Below are 27,288 nucleotides of genomic sequence, written 5' to 3' on the forward strand. Positions count from 1 at the left end.
AGCGCCAGAAGAATTAAGAACTCGAGAAGTATTGCGTTTGAAACGCACTTCCAAGTCCTCATCTAGCAACTGAGATACAGAGAGAAGATTGTATCCCAGATGCTCCACCAAAGCCACATCTTTGAGAGTGAAACTCTCATTCACCCTTATCATACCTTTGGCTTTCACCCTTCCTTTCCGATCATCCCCGAATGTGATGTACTCATGTCGCTTCACAGGGGTGAGGCTGGAGAACCATGATGAATCTCCGGTCATGTGGCGCGAACAACCAGAGTTGATGAGCCACTTATTCTCCAGGCCTCCGCCTGCCGCCTACACATGAGAAAAATAGAAGGTGGATGGCTCAGTACTGGGGTTAGTCAAAAATCTCCTAGGAATCCAGTACTGGGTCATCCACCCTGAAGCAGAAACAGTAGGTAACTCAACACCAACACGCTGGGGGCGAGTACCACGATGAGGAAAACGTGGTCTGTCAAAACACTAGGACTCAAAGCCTCTTACACGTGGACCAAAACCATATGAGTTATGGTAAAATCCACGTCGGGCACCACCTTTAGGAAAAGACTGAAAAGCGCTAGGGATTCGTGAGTGAAAGCGAGGAAAAGACTCCTGTACACCAATAGAGGGGTGGTACATGTCCCGGGTGCTCCATTCCCACTCATGCCGCTCATCTCTCCTATAGCGAAAGAAAAACCCAACCAAGTGACCATCTCTCTGGCAGTAGGTGCAGTGGTAACGTCTCTCGGGAACTCGATTGTCGGTCACTCGGGTCTCTCTTATAGGCTCTCTCATCTTAGGTTGTAGAGCTCTCTTGGGTTGTGGTGCAGACTTCTTCTTTGTGGGTTGTGGAATTGGTTTCTTGATGGGTTGTGGTGTGGTATTGATTTTGGACTTCTCAGCATCTAGGGTAGTAGGTGTGGTGAACACAGTCTTACTCTCCCTATTGTAAGTCACTCTCTCAAAACGCAACCCAAGAGCTAAACCCGCCTTGTCAGCACACATCTTGGTCTTGGCCAAAATCAAATTCATTTTCCCTTTGCTCTCTGAACACTTCTCCACCAAAGAAAGGAGATACTCATTCTCAGTCAGAAGCTTTTGAACTTGCCCTCTAACCCAGCTGAGTTTGTCCTAAAAGATGGTGCAGGTAGAACAATTCGGCTGCACATCCTTAGAACTCCCAGCACTCTCCAATCTAGACTCTAGCTCCTTCAGGCGCTTGTCTTTCAGATCAACATCCTTTGTAAGCAAAGGGCAATTTATACAAGCACCTAAGAGAGTAGACCTAGACTCTCCTCAACAAGCTTCTTCTCGGTACTCTCAAGCCGACTGGTGACTTGAGCATGCACATTACAAAGCTCAGCAAGTTCAGCCATGACAATCAGGCAACTCTCACACTCCTCAACCTCGGGTCTAGACCTAAGCAATGCAAGTTTAGTAGAGGCAGACTCATACTTAGGTCTAAGATCCTTCAACTCACGCACAGCTTTCTTAAGTAACCTATTCTGACTAACGAGAGCATCATTCAAGGTATCGACTTGGATGAAAAGCTGATCGTAGGAAGGCAATACCTCAGAGGGATCCAGCTCGGGGTCGCTGTCGTCATTATGGTCGTCCGCCATGAAGCAGAGGCCGGTGAAGTCCTTGGCCTTCTTCTTGTTCTTTGCTTGCAGTTCATCCTCCTTCGAGCTATCCTCCGAGCTAGAATAAGTGTCGATGTCGCTGAGAGCCGCCACGAACACCCTAGAAGCCGCCTTGGCCGCCTTCTTGACCATCTTGTTGCGGTTCTTCTTAAAGAAGGGCTTCTTGTTCTTCTTCTTGTGCTTGTTGTAGTCGTGGTCGCCATCCTCCCTCTTCTTGAGCTTGGGGCAGTCCGCCTTGAAGTGGGTAATGTCACCACACTCGAAGTAGGCACGAGAACCACCCCTCCTCCGGTCTCGGTGGTTATTGTAGAAGCGGGTGAACTTCTTCACAATCAGCGCAAGATCCTCATCATCCAGGGCGTCCACCTGCTCCTCTGTAATAGGAACTAAGGAAGACAAAGCAAATCCACTTGATGAAGTGTTAGCACAAGAAAAGCCAGTTGCAGACTGATTGCCACCACCAGATCTAGAAACCAACGCCATGTTCTGAGACAGGGGGTTTCCGAGACCGATTCGAGCCTCCTTGGCTATCTAGGTGGACTTCAGCTTGCTGAAGAGCTCATCACAAGTTAACGTGTCGTAACTTGGAGACTCTTTAATGCTCGAGATCTTCACTTCCCATATGCTATGGTCAAGAGTATAGAGGAGCTTGATCGCTCTCTCGTGGTCAGAATACGGCAAAACACCAGTTGATCGAAGATTGTTAACAATCCCATCAAAGCAAGCAAACATCGCATCCAAAGACTTTCCGGGGCCTTGCACAAACATTTGGTATTCTTGGTTGTATGTGCTTTGGCGTCTGGCCTTAATCTGATTAGTGCCTTCATGAAAGACACTCAGAGTAGACCAGATCTCCCGGGTTGTACGGAGGTGCTGAACCCTGTCAAACTCATTCCGACTCAGGCTTGTGAACAAAATATTTGTGGCCTTATTGTTGGCCTCATACTGTTTGATTTGAACCTGAGTCATGCGAGCAGCAGAGATCTTATAGTTGGAATCAACTATTTCGCATATTACACTTCCTTGGCTTAGAAGATAAGTCTCCATGCGCACCATCTAGTACGAAAAATCACAGCCATCAAACAGGGGAATCTTCCCACTTCTTTCCATGTCGCCTACGGATCACAAAGCCAGTAAAGGTCAACAAGTAATCAAACCAGCTCTGATACCAATTGTAGGAACGAGAACGGTGACTGGAGGGGGGGTGAATAGGCGTCTCAACAAATTTCTTTCGAAATAGATGGTCTTTTCCTATTTCTCACCCAACGCACCTCAAAACGCTCAAGCGAAAGCAAAATAATTAGAGAGACAAAGCAATAAGACTACTTCCATGGCAACATGACTCCACAGATGGAATATGAACCATAGATTCCATTCAGGACCATTCCATGTGTCTTTGTGCACAAAAACTCGCAACTTCAAATAAAATAGAGAAGATGGATACCGGATAAGGTTATCCTCCAAGATGATAGTCTAGTGGCAAGGAGACTCAAGACCCGCTCAAATACATGAGTATGTGAGTGTTTAAGCCACTAGCATCAAGAAAAACAACCTTGCAAAGGTGAAAAACTGCAGCTTAAAGAAAAGATCTCCGGGCAAGGATCCTCTCCAAATTGATGATCTAGAGGCAAAGGTACTACAGACCCATGAGCATATACTCGTATGTAAGTTTTTATACCTCTAGCAACTAGAAGAATGATCTCAAAAGGTGCTGAAATTTCAGCCCAAAAACCAAAACCAAAATCAAAACCAAAAACCGAAAAACTTGCAAACTTGCAAGGGAACCAATAGAGGGAAACTAGAAGGAGGGGAATTCAAGGATATGCAAAAATATAAAATAAATTACTCAAAGAGGTCAGCCCTATTTTAGGCGGATTACAAAGATTTATCTCTCAAAACTCTCACCTATTACATAGGCTAAGCACTCATCCTTCTCTCCTCTAAAACCCTAGCTCTCAGGCTCTCAAATGGGTGGCACAAGGAAGCTCAAGTGGCTGGTTCTAAGCTCTCTCTAGCCCTACCCCTCTATTTATAGGCCTAGGAAACTTAGCCCTTAAGTTTTCTAGCTTTTCCCAAAATACCCCTCTCTTGTAGTGCACTCCTATCTACCACTAAGGGCATTTTGGTCCATTTTCTACTCCATTCATCGGACGGCCGCGACGCCTTCACGACTTAGCTTCGCCTTGACGCAAGCTTCGCGATAGTGCCACATAGTCCTCCAGCCCTCCCACGGTTTTGAGGCCAAACCGCGAAACCGCCTGCACGCTTCTTAGAGCGTGACTCACCGCCTTGCTTACACCTTAAGCAAGCGCTTCGATGTCGACGTGTGTACTCTGTCCTTTGATCCTGACCGTCGGCAAGTCTCTTCCGCTCCCGATCCCTCGGACCGCCTTGTCACTTGCACCGGAATCCCCTTCGCTTGACTTTGTCAACACGTCGTCTCCATCCGACTTCAATGCTTTGCTTGACCTCCACGTGTTCAGTTAGAATCACCGTTGACTCCGCCCGGCCTCCTTGATCGTCTGGCACCAAGCACTCTGCTTGGCCCCGATCATCTCACTGTCGACCGCTAAGTTGCATCCATCACCTGCACACCATGAGACAAGCAAACACATATCTCCAACTCCAATTCCAATTAGTCCATAATCATTATGCTCAAATAAAATCTCAAATCAATTCAAATCACATCAAAGCTTATGTAAAACCGAAGATCATCAAACCAAATAAATGATAATGTCAATCACTCATCACAAGAAAACTAAGGCACATTTCAACCTGGTTTCTGATGAACACTATAAAATATAGAGATTTCCTTGGATCTCTTGAGTGTGTTTTCCTAACAAATTAAATTCCCAATCAAATTTCAAATAGAAGTACTGCTGTATGCAATATGTCTGAACATGCTTGACACTCAACAACCATGGTGAAGGTTGTAATGCCACTCTTAATGCTAGTTTTTTAGACATTAAATAGGTGATCGCGTAAGCAAAATGATGATGCGACAAACAATTTGGAGGTGAGAGAGGAGGAGTTTATTTCTTATCTAAGATACTAGCTCTTTAAGCAATCCTAAATGATTGTAAGACAATAAATTACTTAGACTTTAAGAAACAAGCAACACACATACATGTATTGGAAACTTATTTCTTAGCATAAATTTCATACTCCTTGTTGAAGTATAAGTGAATTGGGGGTAAACTAGTTGGTACATGCAGCTCAATATGGTATCACAGTCAGAGATCTCGAGTTCGAGTCCTGTAGACGCAATTAAATAAGAAAATTACAGCTGACTCCTATTTCTACGTCTGAAGCTTGAGGGAGCCTTCACGTGAGGAGAAGTTTTGAAGTATAAATGAATTGCTCATCTTTTCACATCAGCTTAGCCTTTTAGCTAAACTGGTTGGTGTATACAGCTCAATACCCCCAATTGATCAGAGTACCTTTTGACACGGACATGATCTTCAAATTGCATCTTTCACAACTTATTTCCATTACAATATGTTTGTAAAGATGGCATAATCATACTATAGTATTACTTTTCTATACAAATATACTGTTGGGGATGATCTCCCGCCCGCCCTCTTTAGAGGGAACCACGAATCTACTGGAAATACTGCATGCTTGCCGTTCTGGCTTTGTTTCAGGGACTTCATCTGCAAGTGGCGAAGATCATAGAGCGCCATCAGTCGAAGGGTGTAGGCGCACCCGCACCTTCGATCTCCCGTCCCGCCGAAGACGAAGGTGATCTTTGGTTGGCGGGCAAAGTCCAGACCCGCGGTCCGGAGCGATCGCCGCGGGCGAAGATGCGAGCCGACCTTCGCTCGAGGTACGAAGGCTATCCGACGGACATCCGAGCGGAGAAGGCTTCGATACATCTTCGGAGGCAAGAATCGCCGCGGGACAGTGGGCCCATTTTCAGTCGTCCGGGGTAGGGCTGTAATTATGTAATTATGCTCATTTGTACCATAATACCCCCGGATATTCCAAGAATGTAGCAGGTGAGGGGGTAGGATTTGTAAATCACACCTGTGGTCACCGGGTACGGGCTATAAATAGGGTCACACTGTACCCGGCAGGGGCATCGAAAGACTGTTCCACCTCTAACACGTGTCACTCTGAGGGCCCTTCGATATCCCTGTATCCGAATGCTCACCTTGTCTGGGATTCAAGTCCCAATAGTTGGCGCCGTCCATGGGATCGAACCCTTCGACGACATGCCACCCAAGAAGAAATCGAAGCTAGCCAGAACAGTGGAAGCATTGCCTGAACCTCTAGCCGCAGCTTGGCCTTTGGCCGAAAGACCCCCTTCGGCCATACCAGGATCAAGTAATGCTTCGGCCGGTGAAGCTTCGGGCGGACGAGAACAACATTGCGAAGTTGAAATAGCACCACAAGGACCCAGTGATGGCACCAAGGTGAAGCAGTCCGGGTTAACACGGAGCCAATGCGGGTCATGGAACCAATAGATCGTACGCACTTCGAGCCTTTGGAAAAAGAAGGCGAAAGGGCGCGAAATGAAGAATGGGAAGACCTTGACGACTTCAAGAGTTTGAAAACGAGGAAGAAACGAATGAAGAAAGAACAGCAAGGCTAGAAGCCGAAGAGTTGGAAAGGCAGATAGCATAGAAGAAGCGCATGTTAGATGGCCTAGCAGCAAGTCAAAAAGCCGCAGAGTACCGCAAGTGGGCAGATGAAGCTAGGAAAACATTGGAGAAAATCCAAGAGGAAATTGATATGCTGCACCAAGCGGAAGGCATGTCTCGCCAGGTGACGCTGCCGGGAGACATGGTACGAGCTTCACAGGAGCTTCGGCGGAGGTCGTCCATGGGAGACCTGGAGTCCCCATTGGCCATGGATCTGCAAAATCAGCCATGGCCGCTAGGGTTCAAGGTGCCCAGAGTGGTTATGTTTGACGGAGAGTCAGACCCAAGAGAATTTGTAATGAGTTTCGAAGCGGCGGTGGAGTCTGCAGGAAGGGATGGTACAACCTTAGAGAAGGCCTTTGTATTGGCCATAAAAGGGATAGCAAGATCCTGGTACTCCGTGTTGCCCCCAGGATCCATATATTCATGGGAGCAATTGCGTAGTGCATTGTACAGCAATTTCCAGGGAAATCGAGTAGACAAAATTACCGCAACTGACCTCTTCGCGCTGAAATAGCAACCAACAAAAACATTGCAGAGCTACATGCACCACTTCGTACACATACGTTGTCAAGCGAAGGGGCTGAGCGAAGATACAATCATCGATGCCGCAATACAGGGCATCAGAGGAGGGCTATTAGCAGGAAAGCTCACGAGAAAAAGACCCGGAAGCGTGCAAGAGCTTCTCAACAAGATGGAAGAGTACTCAAGATCTGAGCTCGATCATCTCCGAAGGAAAACGAAATGGCAGCCTCCAAAGTAAAACCACATGCACCAGCTAGAGAGGCAGGCAGCAGCAATCCTAGAGATAGATTGCACCATCCAAGAAAGCCTGAAATTTCTTACTATCTAAGGCAAAAAGAAGTCAATCAGATTAATTCCAGCCCGTTGAAAGCCGCTCAGGGAGCAAGCGAAGCTCACAGTGTGGCCAATAGGGGAGGCCGAGCCAGTAGAGGAAGGGACCGCGGAGGTCGAGGAGGACGCGTTCCGCAGGACCCATCAACCTTTTACTGTGAGCTGCATGGCGAAGGAGCCAGCCACCGTACCAAGCAGTGCCCGCATATCGTGGCTATGAAAGAGAGCTTGGTGAAGCAGTCTCTTGATCAAGCAAGGACCGTACACCATGCAGCAAGTTTTGGGAGAAGCGAAGGGTGGCAAAACCACAATCAGGACATGGCGTTTGCAAACCAATGGCAAAAAATTCCTGCACCGCAGTATACACCTGTAGCTTCAGCTCGGTTTGATCAAATGAGGCAAATGAACCTCCAGGGGGAGCTACGTCCGCCACCACCGAGGCTCGCGATCGAAGCAGCACCAGAAAGCAGCAAATCCGTAAACACGGTAAATCGTGGGTACAACGTGGTGTTGGCCATCTCAGGGGAATCTAACCAGTAGACAGAATCTAAGAGACAACGAAAATAATATGTGCGAAGGGTCAACCATGTCGGAGTGGGACCAACGTACATTCGTTCAAGGTGGTCAAACGTTCCCATTACATTCTCGCAAGAGGATATGAGTGCCTTAGACTACCCACACACGGATGCCTTCGTCATTACAGCAAACATCTTGGGAAATGAAGTGCACAGGATCTTGATCGACGGAGGAAGCTCAGCGGACATCATCTTCGCTGATGCTTTCGACAAAATGGGGCTGCAACGAAGTGACTTAAAGCAAGCTGGATCACCATTGCTAGGCTTCGGCGGTAATACAATCAACGCTCTGGGAAAAATAACAATCATAGTGTCGTTTGGCGAAGGGACGAATTTCCGCACAGAAGACATTACCTTCGATGTGGTGGACATTGATTACCCATACAATGCGATATTTGGAAGGGGAGTCCTCTATACATTTGGAGCAATACCGCACCATGTAATCTTGTGCATGAAGATGCCTGGTCCTGAAGGAGTCATAAAGGTATTGGGAGACCAGCGAGTGGCCAGACGAATCAAAGTGGGAATAGCTCCAGGAAGATGAAATGTCCACATGATAACAGACCCTTCGACGAATCGGAAGGAAAGTTGCAACCAGTCGAAGATAAGCAAGGCAGCGAAGGCTGCACCAGAAGGAGCGACCAGAATAGTGTAGCTACATCAAGAAAAACAAGATAAAAATGTCACTATAGGAGCGGAGGCTCTGGCGGAGGACCAGCAGCAACTTATAATGTTCCTCCGTGGTAACAACGATGTCTTCGCTTGGTCTCCTAAGGACCTGCAAGGAGTAAGTCGGGAAATCATTCATCACAGCTTAAATGTGGACCCTAAAGCGAAGCCAAGGAAGCAAAAGCTTAGGAAAGCTTCAAGCGAAAGAGAAGAAGCAGTGAAGGCTGAAGTGAAAAAACTGCTCGATGCCGGAGTCATACGTGAAGTAATGCACTCAGAGTGGCTGGCTAACCCAGTGTTAGTAAGGAAAAGCAACGGAAAATGGAGAATGTGCATCAACTTCACAGACTTGAACAAAGCTTGTCCCAAGGATGACTTCCCATTACCTAGAATTGATTAGCTAGTAGATTCCGCGGATGGTTGTGAGATGCTAAGCTTCCTAGATGCATACGCAGGGTACCACCAGATATGGATGGCAAAGGAGGACGAGGACAAGACAAGTTTTAGAACCTCCTTCGGCATATACTGCTTCATGAGGATGCCCTTCGGCCTCCGAAACGCTGGCGCAACCTTCACTATGTTGGTGCAGACAGTACTAAGATCACAGCTAGGATGAAATGTCTTGGCCTATGTTGATGACATAGTGGTCAAGAGTACCAGAAGGAGCCAACATCTTGAAGACCTGCGGGAAACCTTCGAAAGCATGCGAAAAGTAGGGCAAAGGTTGAACCCAGAGAAATGCGTCTTCAGAGTACAATCCGGAAGGCTACTAGGGTTTTTGGTGTCGAAGAGAGGCATCGAAGTGGAACCTCAGAAGATACAGGCGATAATAGATATGAAACCCCCGCAGAACAGAAAGCAAGCTCAACGCCTGGCAGGAAGATTGGCGGCATTGAACAGGTTCATTGCAAAATCTGCAGAGCGAAGTTTATCGTTCTTCAAAGTGTTAAAAAGCTCTGACCCATTCAAATGGGATGCGGAGCAGCAAGCAGCCTTCGATGAGTTAAAAAGCTACCTGAAGAAGCTTACAACGCTGTCTAGCCCAGATCCAGGCGCGGATTTGTTGTTATACATAACGGCATACCCTTCGGCAATCAGCGCTGTACTTGTGCAGGAAAAACCCGAAGACAACAAATTGCGCCAAGTCCCAGTATATTATGTATCAGAAGCTCTAGCAGGCCCAAAAAAGATGTACACAGAATTGGAAAAGGTAGCATATGCACTAGTGATGGCATCCCACAAGCTTCGCCATTACTTCACGTCTCACAAGATTACAATACCAACTTCCTTGCCTCTTCACGACATGTTTGAAAACAAAGAAGCCATTGGAAGAATAGTGAAGTGGGCCACGGAGATCGCTCCATTCATGATTGTTTTTGTGGCAAGAACATCATTGAAATTGCAAGCATCGGCAGACTTTATAGCGGAATGGACTCCCCTAACCGAAGCCCCGGATGATGAATCACTACAGGACCGCATATTGCGATAGAGCTTGGGGAGCTACAGGAGTAGGAGTTTCGACGATATTATTCTCACCTTCGGGGACAAAGCTCAGATATGCCGCCAGATTAGAGTTCCGTTCTACAACTAATACGGTGGAGTACGAAGTGGTCCTCCTGGTACTTCACAAGGCAAAGGCTTTGGGCGCCCGGAGAGTGCTGGTTAAAACAGACTCAAAGGTCATAGCAAGTCAAATTGATAAGACATTCCAGGCAAAAGAACCAGAGCTGATTAAGTATAGAGCAGCGGTGCGAAGAATGGAAAAATACTTCCTGGGATTCACAGTCAAGAGTATATCAAGAAATGATAACTTCGAAGCAGATGACCTAGCAAAAGCGGCTTCGCAGAACTTGCCTATGCCTTCAGACGTTTTCTACCAGAAGCTGAGTGAACCAGCCGCTGAAGACACTTTGAAGCAAAAACGTCCTGTTGCGATGATCGAAAGCGAAGACTGGCGCTATCCAATACTGGCTTAACTTCATGGTCAAAGCAACATCGAGGATCATGTCGGGGAAAAGTGTATGGCCCAGAGAGCTAGAAACTACAAAGTTATAGGAAATAATTTGTATAAGGCCAGGGTCTATGCACCATTCTTGCGATGCATATCTCAGAAAGAATAACAGAACCTGCTAAAAGAAATTCACAGCGGGTTGTGTCGTTCTCATGTGGGCACAAGGGCTCTAGTCGCAAAAGCATATAGGCAGGGCTTCTATTGGCCAACGACAGTGAATGATGCAGATCAAATGGTCCGAAGTTGTCAGCAGTGTCAGTTCTGGGCGAAGGGGTCAAACAGTCCCATGACGAAGACACATCTCATTCCACCGATTTGGCCACTAAGGCGGTGGGGAATCGACATTGTTGGCCAGCTGCCACCAGCCCTAGGAAATTTGCGATATGCTGTAGTTGCGGTAGAATACTTCTCCAAATGGGTGGAGGCAATGCGACTCGTAAGCATAACATCAAGAAACATACAGAAATTCCTATGGCAGAATATCGTATGCCGCTTCAGAGTCCCAAGCGAAGTAACCGTAGACAATGGCACTCAATTCGATAGTGCCAGTTTCAGGGATTTTTGCAATAGCCTGGGGATAAAAGTAATTTTTGCATCCGTATACCACCCACAATCTAATGGGGCAATTGAGAGAGCGAACGGCATCGTCTTCGCTGGTGTCGCGAAGCGTCTGTAGGGGCTACCAAAAGGGAAATGGGTCGAAGAATTGCCCAAGGTACTATGGTCATTAAGAACAACGATTGCAAGACCGACTGGGTTCACGCCATTTCGCCTCCTTTTCGGCGAAGAGGCCATGACCCCAGAGGAATGCAAAACCAAATCATTTAGGGTCGAAAACGAACCAGAGCAAGGCGAAGAGTCATCATCGAAGGATGCCCTCAAGGAAGTGAGATTGCAAGCCGCTGAAAATCTGGCCAGGTATCAACATGAAACAAGAAAATGGAGAGATAGGAATATATCTGAAAAAACCTTCGCCCCCGGAGATCTGGTGCTGTGAAGATTCAGTACAACAACGTCGGTGGGAAAACTTCAGAGTAAATGGGATGGTCCTTTCTTAGTCAAAAGGTCGTTGAGACCTGGCTCATATCATCTAGCTAATATGGAAGGTGAGGACCTTCCACACACCTGTAACGTAGACAATCTCAGCAAGTTCTATGCCTGAAAGTCAGCGGCCAAGTCGAAGACTTCTATGTTATTTTTCTTTATGCAATATTTCGTGTAATCAAATTGTAACGAACTGCACTCTTTTCCACACAGGGGGACCTCATCGTTAGGGGGTGAGGTTTTTAACGAGGCAGGAACCCATGTAAACATATTGATATAGTAGTACCCCCAGAAAATACTACTTGTTTCGAGTTCTAGTAGTTTATCGTCGAAGTGCGCCAACCTAAGGGTGGATTGGCGCACCAATCGATGACTGGAGGGCCGCACGTGGGCGGCGCGAAATGAGGTGCGAAGTGTCAACAAAAAAAGACGTACACTTTCGACCTCTAAAAAAAAGGGGGTACAAAAAACATCCGGGGGGCTAAGAGTGCCTGCCCCCGCACCAAAGGAAAAACAAACCTTCAGAAGAAAAGCCGAAGTGTCGTCCGACCTACAAAAAGACGGCACACTTCGAGCAGAAGTCGGGGGCTAAGAGTGCATGCCCCCACACCGAAGGAAAAACAAACCTTCAGAAGAAAAACCGAAGTGTCGTTCGACCTACAAAAAGGCGGCGCACTTCGAGCAGAAGTCGGGGGCTAAGAGTGCCTACCCCCGCACTAAAGGAAAAACAAACCTTCGGAAGAAAAACTGAAGTGACGTCTGACCTACGAAGAGACGGCGCACTTCAAGCAGAAGTTGGGGGCTAAGAGTGCCTACCCTTGCACCAAAGGAAAAACAAACTTTCGGAAGATAAGTCGAAGAGTCGCCCAACCTAACAAAAGGCGAAACAAACGACTAACACAAAAGCATCAAATCAAGAAAATAAATCTCTATCAGCCGAAGTTACCTGCGACTAAAAAACTACTCCTGTGCAATCGTAGGTACCTGCGGTAAAAAATCGGGGGCATGGCGTTGTTTGGTACGTCGTGCCCGAAGCGCCCCCCCTAAGACTTGGAAACGTCTCAAATCGCAAACGCCGCTTCGAGCGCGGTGCCGCCGAAGTGCAACAAAACAAAACAAGTGATAATGTAAATAAAAAATTTATTCTGCAGAGCGATCAATATCTGGATCAACAAAATCCTTATACCAACGGCTGAAAGCAAATTGAAAAACAATGCTTTCGCTCGAGTGAAAAAGCATGGTTGGGGCCAGTGGGGCCCCAACATGAGTTGAATACGATGGAGATGCTCGAAGATCATCTTCACCGCCGTCATGTTCTATTACTTGCGAAGAAAGGCCACGGCGATAGCAAAGTTGCGGCCGGTGCAGGAGGGGCTCGTCGTCTTAAGGCTCAACCTTCGGCTCAAGGAGCATAGACGGACCTTCAACGTCTCCCCTTGCGATACGGCGCAGGTCGCGCTCAGCTCGGCGATTAGCTAGCATTGAAGGGCTAAGGGATTTCCAAAATGCATTCGTCCTAGCATTCATAGCATCATACGCTCTACACTTCGCATGCCAATACCGCTCTAGCTCATCATAGGCATGACGGCGGCGAAAAGATTCCCAGCAAGACCAAGACACATAAAAATTATCCCTCATCATGGTCAGGGGGATAGCCTCTTCGGCTACCTACGCAGTGTCCGAAGGAAGGACCAGCGCAGGGAGCGCAACAAGTCAAAAACACTTCGAAACAAACGTAAAATATATTACGCCACCAATGTACATTACATTGCCAAATCACAAAAGCGAAACTAAAAATGAAATGACGCTTCGTGCTGAATCATCCCACCTTTCCAGTATCTTCGGCCATCGCTGTTGTCACTTTATACGAGGGATCATCCCTCACCTTGGCCTACAAAAAGAGATTTCATTACAAAAAAATTATTTATGTGCTTTGAACAAATAAGAGAATATGTAAAGCAGCGTACCCGTTGCCAGTTCATCTCCGCTTCTCGAAGAGCGAGCTCGCGACCGTGCTTGCACCAGTAGTTGGTGGTAAATGATCAAGCGGTGCTCTTCGATGCCCTCGTAACGGCTGAAGTCGACAAGTCCACCGGATACTGGAAGGTAGACTTTTGAAGAGCAATATGATGGTCACAGCCCATCATCTCAATCGATTGCAGGAGACTTCGGGCAGCGACCATCGCGCAGAAGTCGCCATAAAGTTGAGAAGTAGGCAGAAGGCTTCCGCTGGTTTCATTGATCCAGCCTATAAGTCCCCCCAGCCCGACAAGATCAATTGTTGGGGGAGTCACCGAGGCACCAATACCTTCGAAGGTATGGCTGATGGCTTCGCATGCGGCAACTGCCTTCGGCTCGAGCTCCCCAATCACGTTAAGAGCATCCTCAGAAAAAGCCTTCGCTTGCTCAATTCGGCTTGCAGCCGCTGCGCCTTTGTTTTCTCCGACGCACAAAGTGCCAGCAGGTCGCACACTTGCGCCTTGGAAGACTGCAGGTTTTGGCGCAGGCAGTTCACTTCATCTTCAGCAATTTGCTTCTCTGAGCGAAGGGTGCTGAGTTCCTTTTCAAGCTGTTCCAGGCGCGATTCAGCATCCCTCGCTTGACGCGATAACTCGCGCTTCTGGCCTTCGGCTTTTTCGGCGCGCTTTTGCAACATATCAATTTGTGCATGTGCGCTCCAAGCCCGAGCTTCGGATTTCTCAGCTTGCTTGCGCTGAGCTCGCGATAAAAGCAAAGCCTGGAATGTTGCACACATGTGAGCAAAATACTAAGTACAATAATATCAGAAAATACCGGTATACCTTCGCAATGACCACGTCGAAGACGTCGAGGACCTCGTTGGCAGGCTTCTGGCCGAGCGGGATTTCAAGCTCGGGAAACGCCTCAGGCGCTATGGCCTTCGCATCAAGCAGCCCGCCGAGGCCCATCAATCATTTTCCGCTATGGCGAGGCGCACTCGGTGTCGATGTCTCAGTCCCAGAAGATGAGCTCGAGGGCGAAGAGTATGCTACCACTTCAACATTATCGGTACCCTCGGCTTCGGGTTCCCGAGTGGTGGCCTCAGGGACTGTCCCCGTCTCTATCACCTCCTCGTCATCACTCACGATCAGTGTTGGAAGGTCCACGCGCGAGTAGAACAATGACTTCGAAGCCCGGCCCTCCTGGGTGCCTTCGAGAGTTTCCCGCCGGGGCACATCACGCGACGCGGCGGAACCCTCCAGAGACATTTCTACATGTGCAACTTCGGGGGCAGCTTCGCGTGGCCTCTTTCGGAGGGTGAGAGCCTTCTTCGTCCAACCTCCCTTCAGCAATTGCTCAGGATGTTTCCTTTTCATTGAAGAACCGCCGGCGGCCTCTTCGCCCATATCCGCTGCTGGAGAACCTTCCCTACCACCCTGCAGCACGGTGGAGACCTTCGGCCGTTCAAGATAGGATAGGCCTTGGTATTCAAAGACTCTTTTCAGTCTTCGAATGAGGCCTTGTTCGGCGCACAGCTGTGCTTCACCTGGCATAAACTTGCCGACAAGCATCACAGCTCTGGCCTCTACTTTGGCTACCGACAAATCTAGAAAATATCAAAACTGTTAAGCAAATAAGGCTGAAGACATAAAATATATATGAATGCTCTACGGATAAATGGGTACCTGCGAAACCATGCATAGGAGGGTGGGGCCGGCAAAGCCCCTCGGGCCCTTTTTCCCCAAATTCCGGGATAGTCCAATCCCGACTGAGGGGCCAAACCCCAGCAGCTATGAACTCCTCCACCAGGTCGTGAGTAGTAAGATATTTTGCACACCTGGTGAAGGTCTCGAGGGCCGTCTGTTGCGACGATTTCAATCGCATGTCTGGCGTGCGGTTTCCTTTCACCTCTTCGCATTTTGATACGAGAAATTCTTCGGTGTCCACCTTGTGGTAGAACCACCATTGGGTCTAATCACTAGGCCATTTGTTCTTGTACACCACGACAGGCGTAGTTAGCCCAGCAGCCGTAGTGAGCCTCGCTCTGAACTCCGTGAGCGAAAACTGGTTTGGGTTGATGATGAAGTCGGTGTGCGGTAGCAAAGGCCCTAGTGGATGCCTTGACACCTTCCAAATGAGCTGTCCAGGCAAAGAGCCCCATGCTCACTATTGCGTTGGGCGTTAGTTGGTGGAGATAGACTTCAAATAATTTCAGTACTTTAATGACCATGTCATCGCATGGTAGGCAAAGACCCGCTTGGAAGTAATGGACAAACACAACCGCTTCGTCATCGGCAGGCTCCGGTGTCTCATGTCGACTGGGAAGCCGAACCTTCGAAACATCACTAATTAACCCTTCCCTCACAAGGCCAGCTAGCACTTCGCTATCCACCTTGGACTGCCTGATCCAGTACGTCTTTGGGCGAGAAGATCGGAGCTTCGGCGCCATCTGGTTCAGAGAGGCTGACTCGAACAGCAAATTGCGTGAAGAGCTAAAAACCGGGGCTTCCTCCGAAAGGCTCGAGAAAACTTAGGAGACTTCGTATGAGAGTGACGGCTTCAGCAAAGGCATGGTAAAAAATATTGACAGCGGCATGATATTTATAGTGTAGGGCGGTGGTGATTAGAACTGCCCTCATCGAAAATTGAACCGGCGGAAAAAACCATGCTTTGGTATACATCAAGAGCATTAAATGCAGGCAGTTACTGAGGAACCTTTCGGCAGTTACCAAGGAGCCGTCTGGTAATCTATGAATATATATATATATATATATATATAACAATAATCTTCAACGACATGCATTTGCCCCAGTAGACTTCAACAGGCCGAAGGGGACGGCGTTGAGACATCTCGCAGACTACAGGTTCGGCCTATCGAAGATAAACCTTACCAGTAGGGGGCTACTTTTGGGGATGATCTCCCGCCCCCCTCTTCGGAGGGAACCACGAAGTCTACTGGAAATACTTCATGCTTGCCGTTGTGGTTTTGTTTCAGGGACTTCATCTACAAGTGGCGAAGATCGTAGAGCACCGTCAGTTGAAGGGTGTAGGCGCGCCCGCACCTTCAATCTCCCGTACCGGCGAAGACGAAAGTGACCTTCGGCTAGCGGGCGAAGTCCAGACCCACGGTCCGGAGCGATCGCCGCGGGCAAAGATGCGAGCCGACCTTCGCTCGAGGGACGAAGGCTTTCCGATAGACATCCGAGCGGAGAAGGCTTTGATACATCTTCGAAGGCAGGAATCGCCGCGGGACAGTGGACCCGTTTTTGATCGTCCGGAGTAGGGCTGTAATTATGTAATTATGCTCATTTGTACCATAATACCCCCGGATATTCCAAGAATGTAGCATGTGAGGGGGTAGAATTTGTAAACCGCACCTGTGGTTGCCGGGTACGGGCTATAAATAGGGCCACACTATACCCGGAAGGGGCATCGAAAGACCGTTCCACCTCTAACACGTGTCGCTCTGAGGGCCCTTCGATATCCCCGTATCCGAAGGCTCACCTTGTCTGGGATTTCGGTCCCAACATATACCAAGATCATTTTCAAGTGTTAAATTTCAATGTGTGAAAAGATTAATTATAAAAGTTTATATAGGTCCTCTTGCTTAGAAAAGTTTTTGATAGTTCTACTACATTCAACCTAAAACATCACTTATCTTTTGCCTGGAGGAAGAACTAATGAATAAATTTCTAGTTAAATGCATAGCATACATGCAAATTCCAAACTAGAAAAAAGTATTAAATTGGCCCGAATTTACTTTTTGGCGTGATAGTTTAACTGCTATGATTTCTTTCCAGTACCACCGATAAAACTGAGATTTTGGATTTACTGGAGATAAAGGTGAACAGTAGGGTGAATGTTTAAGTTGACTCTCGTTTGGATACAGTCATTGGACCTCGAATTGGCAGTGAAGTTAGCCTATTGGTGCGCAAATACAAAGGGATTACGTCCAATCATCACCTATTTGAAGAAGCACTCAGAGCTAAGCGGAGAGCACGAGCGCAAGGAATGGCAGCCATTCTCATTGTTTATGTACAGCAAGGAATTATAGCCACATATATTCTCATTGGTCATGACCTTGATACAGTAGAACATAGGCAGGGATGTAGAAGATATGACCATTCAGTAGGACCACAATAATTTTGTTCTCATCTATTGGGATGGTCATCCAAAGACTACGTTAATTATTATCGGAGTAATATATGGGATATGCTCTTTGGTGAAGGGTACTTGTGTTGACAAGTACATAAATGACACTGCTAGTATTGAGGGCATGTACAATTAATGATCTCTCGAATCCAAATAAAATAGGATAAAAGTCTAGATAACTCCTCCAACTTTTTCGTCGGATTACTTTAATCCATTGACTTCAGGGATGTTAGAGCAAGAGTTCGTCTTACCCTAGCAAATACGGTGAGAGTTTCTTCTATAGAGGAGATTCAGGCTTGGAGACGAAGTTTGAGAGGAAGGAACACCACGAGTATATTGATGATAGGAAAAATAGATCGATCTGGGAGGAGAATCACAGGTTTGCAATGATGCGTGTTCTGTGTTCGTCCCTTGCCCAGAGGACTATGGCCTCCTATTTATAGGGCCATGGGTAGCTTGGCGTACTAGTTATCATAATGTACAAATATCCAGGATCCAGCCAAATTACTGAGCCTTATCCCGGATGACTACCTTCTATCCTATCCTGTCGGGAGATAAATATCCATCGTGATAATATCATGGTGCCTGCCCACTGAAGGGGACGAGCCAGTCACCAGTTGCGGCCCGATGCTGCACCGCCAAGGGTGTCAGGATAGATACCAATGTGCTAGGGTGTCAGAGCGGCGTCCACTAGCCTAGGCATTTAATGCCGGTCACTTCCTCGCAGGCAAAGTACGACTGATTCTTGCCTTTTGGCAGATTTTTCCTGAGGCCTGATGACTCACCCAGTAACCTCTAGGAAACCGGCTCGGGCAGCGAGAGGCCGAAGCCTCGGGGACCGGGCCTTCGGGAGGCAGAACTCCGAAAGGCCGGGGCTTCGAAAGGGGGAAGCTTTGGGAGGCTGAACCTTCGGGAGGCTGAGCTCCGGAAGGCCGGGGCTTTGAAAGGTGGGAACAGGCTCAGCCTTTGGGAGGCTAAGCTAATTAATCCAAGGGGACGTTGGGGGTCCTTAATAACGACCGCCAACAGTAGCCCCTTGCGGGGGCGGCCAGCAGAGCAGTTGGGCCGCGGTTCCTTCGGAGCAGGGCCCCCGACAGCCCCTGGCTTGTGTTTGATGGCTCGTTGTTCGAGAATCGCTTGGTCTTCCCGGGACGATTTGACCCGGGTGACGGAACGGCGTTTTGGATGACGTTGGCGACAGGGGGCATTGAATGCGCCCTGGCGAGAGGTGTAGTCCTGCCTTATCTGGCGAAGTGTGGATCGCGTGTCGTCTTATCATTGGGTGGGGGGCAAGGGAGTCGGTTTTGCTCCCCCATGATTTCGACCTGGCAGGTGAAAGGACGGCGCGTGCGTTCACCGTCTGAAGGGGGCAAGTTGCTCCATATTTGTAGCAAGAGGGGGATTGCCCAGAGCAACCCTTTTGCTGACTCCTCGTTCTCATCTGCCTCTGTCTTCGGCACCTCTTACCTTGCGTGAGTTGTTCCTTGATCTCTACTCCCCTCTCTTTCGTAGTTCAGCGCCTTTCGCCATCATCTTGCGGTTCATATGGCCGACCTGAGTACCCTGAGTGAAGCAGAAACTCCGACGATGGGGGAAATGGCCGAAGTAGCCGCGGTGGGGGACCCTTAGGTGTCAGCAGCTTCCCCGTTGTTGATAGGGCCACTGCCGGGAGTGGAGCTCCGGCGCGCCAGCAAAAGCCACTCCCGGCAAACCACCACGCTGGGATCGTCTGTCATTAGTGACGAGGAGCTCGACCAGATGGTTAGGGAGGGGAAGATCCCCTCCTGAGCCGTCGCTCAGCCTTCGCTGGGCGAGGAGGTCCCTAAGCCTCTGGCCCATGAGGTTGTGGTGTTTGAAGCCTTCTTCGAGGCGGGCTTGGGTTTTCCTTTAGTGCCATTACTTGAAGAGGTGCTCCGCCACTTCCACGTGGAGCTCCCACAGCTCCATGCCAACGCCATTTCCCACTTGGCCACCTTTGAGTGGGCTATGCGGGCGGAGGGGTGTGAAGGTAGGGTGGATTTCTTTGTGGCCCTCCACTTTGCCAGCTGCCAGCCGAAGTTGATCAAGGTCGAGGGGACGAAGAGGCCCCTCAGTTTTGGGAGTATCAACTTCCAGATACGGCCGTAGTACCGCGATGCCTTCCTGGCGAAGGTCATCAATGGCCAGTGGTATACCGGCTAGTTGCAGCACTGGTTTTACTACAGCGTCGGCCCTGCATCGCCCCTTCGCTCCAGGAACCAAGATATCGCGTATATTCCGGAGCCGGAGATAGGGATTACGGATGACCAGTTCGCCTCACAGCTGGCCCTTCTTCGGAGGGTGGCTGAGAAGATGAGCATGCGTGATCTCGTGGAGGAGTTCACCATGTTGTGTGTCCGACCCCTCCAAACGGGCTAGAACTGTGTTTTTGAGCAAGGTGCGGAAGAGTGGCCGAAGGTGTATTCCGGTCCACCTGTCAGCTCTGGTGAGTTCCTTTTGTAGTGGGGTTCTCGCTCTGTCGATGTGAGCTGTCTTTTTTCTTTCAGAGAGGTGCCTCCTGCTAGAGTGCGTGGCGGAGATCGCGGAGGTGATCCTGGGCCCCCTTACTATCGCGGAGCGGGAGTGATGGGTGGCCGTGGCACGGAGTTGGAAGCAGTACAATCGTGTCTATTTTTAGCTTAGCGTAGGAGCTCCGGCATGGCGGGATCCTCCAGAGCCTAGGGCTAATGGAAAACGAGCGCGTGCGGGCCCCCCCATTCGCACAAGGACGCTCCAGGCCTGGTGGCCCTTAGCATCCGGAGGCTCGCATACTAGTTCGATGTCTGAGTCGTCGGTGGTGCCCCTAGTTCGCAAGAAGCGCCGGAGACGGGTTGGGAGTGTGCGATCAGTCCAGAGGCGAAGGTTGGGGTGGTGCCGATGACCGGGGGAAGGACTAGGCCTCCCCATATATTGCGGGTCACAGCCAGAGCCAACAGCGAGGCGTGGCCTCCATGGACTTCGACTTTGGTCTTGTCGACTCGGATGTTGAGGATGCTATGGGTCCTCTTGTAAGAGGTTTGGGGGAACTAGGTGTGGTTTGTTTTGTTAGCTGTACCATTTTGGTCGTGCGCTGGGATCTTAATTTGTATTTCTTCTTTTTTTGTAGCGACCTTCGAGGTGAATGCGACCTTGACTCCACCCCTTGGGGCCTCGGGGGCCCAGTGGAGATCGCGGACTCCTCCGGAGGGGTCTCCGAGGGTCATATTGGGGGACGTGGCTTCGTTCCTGCGGGGCCCGGGGTCGGCTGGTGGCCCGCTCAAGGCGGCTGGTCCCCGAGGCACCATGCCCTCCGCCTGGAGTCCCTTCGGAGCGGTTGAGGGGGGCCCTGGCCTCAGGATCCTGACCTCGGACTACTTCGCGCTGTGCCCGGAGGTGTCAAGGGATTTCGCTGCAGCCTCCTCTCTGCTTTAAAGTGGGGAGGTTGAGAGAGCGTTGGCCCAGCGTCCCTAGGAGGAGCTGGAGGCACGATAGGCGGCGGCGTCCCTTCAAGTCGGTAGTGTTAGTTATGATCGCGGGGTCCGATGTTGGGTGCTCGGTAGCTTATCTTGTCTTTTTCCATCTTTTTGTGGTGCTTTGTAGAAAGTAATTTTGACGAAGGCATTGGGAGGTGACGGACGCCAGGCTTTGGAGGAGGCCCAAAAACGGGCGGTGTCCGCAGAGGGTCGTGTTCATGAGAAGATGGTGTTTCGTGAGCGTGCGGAGGCTGAGGCGCAGAAGGCTGCCGAAGACCTCCGGGAGGTGAAGGAGGTTGCCGATGCGGCCAAAATGGCCCGTGTGTCCATCGAGAGTGACGCTGACATCCTTCGGGCGGTGGTGGTAAATATGCGGCGAGAGCTAGAGGAGGTTCGGGCATTGGAGGGGGCACTACGTTCGGAGTGCCACCAGTTAACGGCGCTAGCGTCAGAGGTGGCCTGAATTACCTCTGTTGCCTTGAGTGACCTAGAGGCTCGGTGTCCGCCACTGCCCTCCGACTCGGAGGCGTTGATCATGCCGCTCTTCTGGCTTCGGTCTGCAGCGAAGGTTATGGTTAGGCCCGCGAGGCCTATGCGAGGGGTCCAGCGCTCGTGTGGCTGCTGCACTTCAGCTGACCTTGCTGCACCAGGCGGGGGTTGGTCCCTTCGAAGCACTGGAGCGGCAGGTGCTGGACTCTGTGGTCGAGGCCTTACAGCCAGAGGCACCTCCGGTGGAGATTGACACAGCCTTGGAGAGCTTCCCTCATGGCGTATGGGTGAAGCATGGTTGGAGCATGACGTTATGCTTTATGGCCGGTCAGGGGGCTCCGGGTGCCTCAGGGGCCTTCGCCTGAGTTCTTTGTTAGGAGGCTTGGTGCTTCACTCGGAGTCTACGGGTGCTTCGCGGCCCTCTAGGGGAGCTTTGTCTGGAGTTGTTGCCCCTCCGGAGCCAAGCGTGGATGCCCCGGAGGTGTAGCTCTATCGCGGCTGTCTTTGTTTTCTTTTCTTTCCTAGGGAGGGGGGCTAAGTTCTAGTATGTTGACCGTCTCCTTCTGCTTTATGTATATAATATTTCCTTTATTTGATGGGAACCTCGCCTGTCTTCCTATGTTTTACCTGTGTTGTTTCTGGGACGTTTGAGCCTTTGAGTTTGAACCGGAGTCTGCTCTGCATGTATAGGTATGTCAGTTGGTCGATGACCTGTGACCTTCGGACTGCCCCTTGGGGGGGGCCACCATTGGAGGCGAGGGCCGCCTACCTCCCGAGGTACTCCCCTCGGAAGGTGGTGAGGGTTCGGCAGTTATCGGTATTGTTCCCTCATCCCGCACCATGTAGAGTGCACCAGGATTCTTCCTCGGAACATGGGTTTGGGGCGTGGCTTCACTCCGGGAGGCCTCCGGAGCGTCCTCGGCCACGTCTGCTGGGGTGGCTTTGGTTCGGAGCCCCGCAGCTTGGGATGATATTGCTGACATTTCGGCGTTGTCGCTGCCGCCCCCTTTGGGACCCGGTGGTAAGGGCCTCCTCGAAGCTCCTTTTCGTCGGGGGAGCCAGGGTGTGTGACAATCCAGCCTGCGAGTGTGGTCTCTCGATGCTGGCATTAGAAGCTTCGCCAGCTTGTGAGCGCCTCCAGCGGAGCTTTTCCTCCTCTGCCCGCACATATTCCTCAAACTTGCTCATGAGGATTCTACCGTGCGTATAGGGCGCCAGTTTAGTCGATCATACAGGGGGCCTTCGGCCAGGCCCTGGGTTGTGGCATCGATGACCGAAGAGTCTGATATGCCCTTAATCTGGGCTTTGGTCTGGGAGAACCTTTGGAAGTAGTCCCGGAGGGTTTCATCTGGCCCATGTCTAATAGTGAACAAGCTGCCGGAGGTTACTGGTTCGATGAAGGTGCCCTGGAAGTTGCTGCGGAAGAGGTCTCAGAGTTGGGACCAAGTGTGAATGGTGCCAGGGTCCAGCGCCTAGAACCAGCGTATGGCCACCCCTTCTAGGGCGAGGGGGAAGCATTTAGCCATGGTGGCCGGTCCGCCCCCCTGGCCTCTTTGCCTAGGGCGTAGGATCGGGCGAACTCGTCGAGGTCTGAATTACCTTTAAACTTGGGAAACTTTGGAATTCGAAAACCCTCCAGGAAGGGTATGGCCTGCAGGTCGGCCCACAGGGGAGAGTCGTGGTCCTGCAAAGGGTCCTCATGACGCCAGCCCTGGGGCTCCGGGATTGAACGGGTCATGTCCTTGCACCGAGGGACTCGCCTGTTCATAGAGCTTGGGTCAAAAACGCGTCGGTCATCCTGGGAGTGGCGACGAAGGTGTCGGCAGCTTCCAGCTCGGCCTGTAGGGCCATCCATAGCTTCTCCATCTGTGCCAGGAGTGCCGCCAAGGGTGATTGCTGCTCGGGCGGAGTGGTGTTTCCTGCGGTAGCGCCGGCCACAACCCCTAGGGGTGCAGCGGGGGCCTCGCCTTGCTGCTGCTGGGTCCCCAGGGTAGAGAACCCTTCGGTGTCATCTACAACTATAGTTGTGGTTGGGTCGGTGGTGGTTTTAAGGTTCCCGTTCCCCCCGGCTGAGGGACCGTCGTTGGTATCGACCGTGTATAGCCGGCTGGATTGCCACGAAGGTGTGACTGGGGGGTCGGCCACTGTCGATGCGGCCTTTGTGGTATTTTCTTGGGTGGCATCATACCTCTCCTAGCACTTCTGTGTCCGAATCCCCACGGACGACGCGCTGTTAGAGCAAGAGTTCGTGTTGCCCCAGCAAACACGGTGAGAGTTTCTTCTAAGGAGGAGACTCAAGCTTGGAACGAAGTTTGAGAGGAAGGAACACCACAAGTATATTGATAATAGAAAAAATGGATCGATTTGGGGGGAGAATCACAGGTTTGCTGTGATGCGTGTTCTGTGTTCGTCCCTTGCCCAGAGAACTATGGTCTCCTATTTATAGGACCATGGGTAGCTTGGCGTACAAGTTATCATAATATATAAATATCCGGGTATATTTGTCAAATGGGAAAGAGACCTGAAGACCTCACCAGAAGATCCGATGTTTGAGTAGAGTGCTCACCAGAACAATTTTTTCAAAGAAGGTGTTGTGCTGAAGAATATGCCTTACCGTATAGCCCGGTGATCAGTGGGAATTACACCGGAGCATTTCTAGAGAAAGGAAGAGAAGGCTCAACCCACCGCATGGTCTGGTGTTTAGAAGGATGAATGCACCAGATTATTATTATCAGAGAAGAATGCAGCCACTGAAGATCGAAGGTTCAACCCATTTGATGGTCTGGTGCGAATGGAATGAACACCGGACAATGAATAATGCAATGAAACAGAACGAAGTTCAACCCAACGGATGGTTCTGGTGATAAAGGCTGTGTAATACCAGCGCATTACTTATAGAGAGGGTTGCATTAGCTCGGTTGGATGAAGATAACTCACCGGATAGTCTGCTGATGAAGCCGCAAGAAGGAAATGCTCGGATGGCTCGGGATAACTTACCGGATAGTCCGGTGATAGGGTTGGATGTTTGGAGAGTCACCGAGGAAAGAATGAGACCTTGCATCACCAATAAGGAAAGGCAATTAGATGCATTGGCGAAGAGTATCCTTTTCTCATCTATATTTGTTGATGCATTTAATCGTATTTATTCTCTCACCAATGCACATGATATTTTATGAAGGCCCAAAGGACGCTTGTAATGAGAAATATCATGTGCTTGTTACTAAGCTTAATGACAACAAGCAACTACCCCGTAAAAGTGATAATGACTAGCAACAAGCACTTTCAAGTGGTGAGAAGAATACTTCAAGCTCTTCTTCCGAAGTACCAGTTGATAGTCTCCATCATCCACGAGAATAATGGAATCGATAAGATGACTCCAAGTCAAGTACTCGGTAAGATCACCACCAATAAGATGAAAATGAACATGGAGGTGGAAGCTTATTCCTCATCCAACACCAATAACCTTACTCTCACAAGCAAACAAGCTCAATGCCAACATATGAAGGCAAGGATGAGGAGACAAGAGCAAGAGTTAAGTTCAAGCGAAGATGATGGTGATCAAGATAAAGAGAGTTGTGAAGAGGATGATCAAAGCACATCAAGTGATGAAGAAATTGATCCTAAGATGGTCAAGTTCTTCTCAAAATTAGAGAAGAACATAAAGAGGATCAATGCTAAGGTTTATCACATCAAGAAGGAGAAAAAGACCAAGATCAAGAAGAGGAAGACAAGGGGAAGAACCAAGGCACTTGCTAGCATAGGAAGATGGGTGAGCGACAATGAAGAGTCGAGCTCAAGTGATGAAATCTTCACCATCCTCCCCTCCAAGAAAAGCTCTTACTCAAGGTTATCATCACACAAGTCGTCATCGCACAAGTCATCTCACAAGAGCCTTATGGCCAAAGGTATGGATAGCGATGTAAGTGGTGATGAATCTGATAAGAATTCTCCTTCCTATGATGAACTTCTTCATTTGATAAATGAGCAAGAACAGACCCTTAAGAAACAATCTAAAGAGCTTAAGAAATTCAATTCACTTAATAAAATTCATGCTACATTTGTTTCTAATTCTGAACAATTATTATGTAAATTCAATTTGCTAAACAAGGAGCATGAAGAGCTTAAAGCTAAATTGGAGTTCATTGAATCTCAAACTAAGGTTTCTTTGAAGCAATCTACCTCTTTATTTAATTACAATCATAAGGTAGATGCTTCTACTTCTTGCAATGATTTAATTGATATATCATGCTCACCCATTTGCAATGAGAAATGTATTGGGAATGTTTTTGTAGAACCATCTAATGACCTCATTGCAAAGAGAATGATGAGCTTAAATGAGAAGTGAATAAGCTCAAGAAGGACTTGGTAAGACTAAAGGGCAAGAATCATGTCCAACCTCTTCAAGATAACCGTGCAATCATGGTGAAAAAGTTTGCAGAGGGGTCTACCGTAACATGCTTCAAATGCCATCAAGAAGGCCACAAGTTCTTCCAATGCAAACAAGTGAAAAAGGAGACCAAAGAGAAAAAGATGGCGAACCTCTCCAACAAGACCTTCAACCTCTACAACAGGCCCAACTACAAGAACAAGATCAAGAGTAGGTAATACAAGCTCAAGAAGAAGGACAATGACAAGATTGTTGCACACATCGTTGAGAGAAAGGACCGGAGATGGAACCAATCTATTTAGGTGTCCAAGGAAATCATCACCAACATGAAAGTGCCCCAACCAGTTTGGGTTCCAAAGAAGACTGGAAGCCTAAAACGGTTATAGGGATTTGAAGGCTTGGCTTACAAGATGAAGTGAAGGTTCAAGCAAAAAAGCCAAGTATACAAGATGGGCGCTTTAATAAAGATCATCATCATCACATACCCAAATCCCCTACCAAAGGTAAAAGAGGTAATAGATCTAGATGCAAAATCTTTTAATTGTTGTAGCTCATTTGCCTTGTCTAGAATTGCATATGCTTATTTCAATCTATTGTAATGCCTAGTGTAGGTTTTCATACGGTAGATTGCTTGTGTTTATCTCTAACCCATGAGCACCCTACATAGTTTATTAGTTGTAGGTTCATTTCATGCCACTAGTTTTTAAATTTGGTACATTTCATGTGTCATGATCCAATCTATATGATAAATCCCTATTGTTATTGATAACTAGTGCATATATATCTCACAAGTATTCATCACTTATATGCACATATTTAGAGGGAGTATATCCTATAGGTTGTGATTTTGAGACTAACATGTGTTTCTAGTGATATCTTTTATAGTCTCATAGAGCAATCAACATCTCCCTGAAGGTATGCAATGCTTAAATACTTCAAATGATATCATTGTCAAATCTTTTATTCATTTAAGCTACCTCCATGTATAATGTAGCTTAAACTTCTTATCTTGATATATTGTCTAGTTGCATATATTTCTTTCTTATTATATATATGCACACATATAGATGGAGTTTAGACTATATTATGTGAGTTTATAAATTATGATTCATGTGCTTTCATAGCCTACAATTGGTATTATTCTTTTGTATTAATATCCATTTAATTGGTATCCTTTTATAGGTTCATAATTTGTGAAGCTCTCTCCCATGTGCTCTAATACCTTTCCCTTGAGTTCAACATGTGTTTATAATCCGTTTTGGGAGATTGTTGACAAAGGAAGAGAAGTTTGACGACCACAGCAATATGAAAGCAAGATGAACAATGCGAGGAGATTGTAGCAACAAGCAAAGACATGTAGGAATGCCGAAGTTGACAAAGAGGGAGAAGAAAAG

This window comes from Phragmites australis, chromosome 11, assembly GCF_958298935.1.
Source record: "Phragmites australis chromosome 11, lpPhrAust1.1, whole genome shotgun sequence".
Classification (NCBI taxonomy): domain Eukaryota; kingdom Viridiplantae; phylum Streptophyta; class Magnoliopsida; order Poales; family Poaceae; genus Phragmites; species Phragmites australis.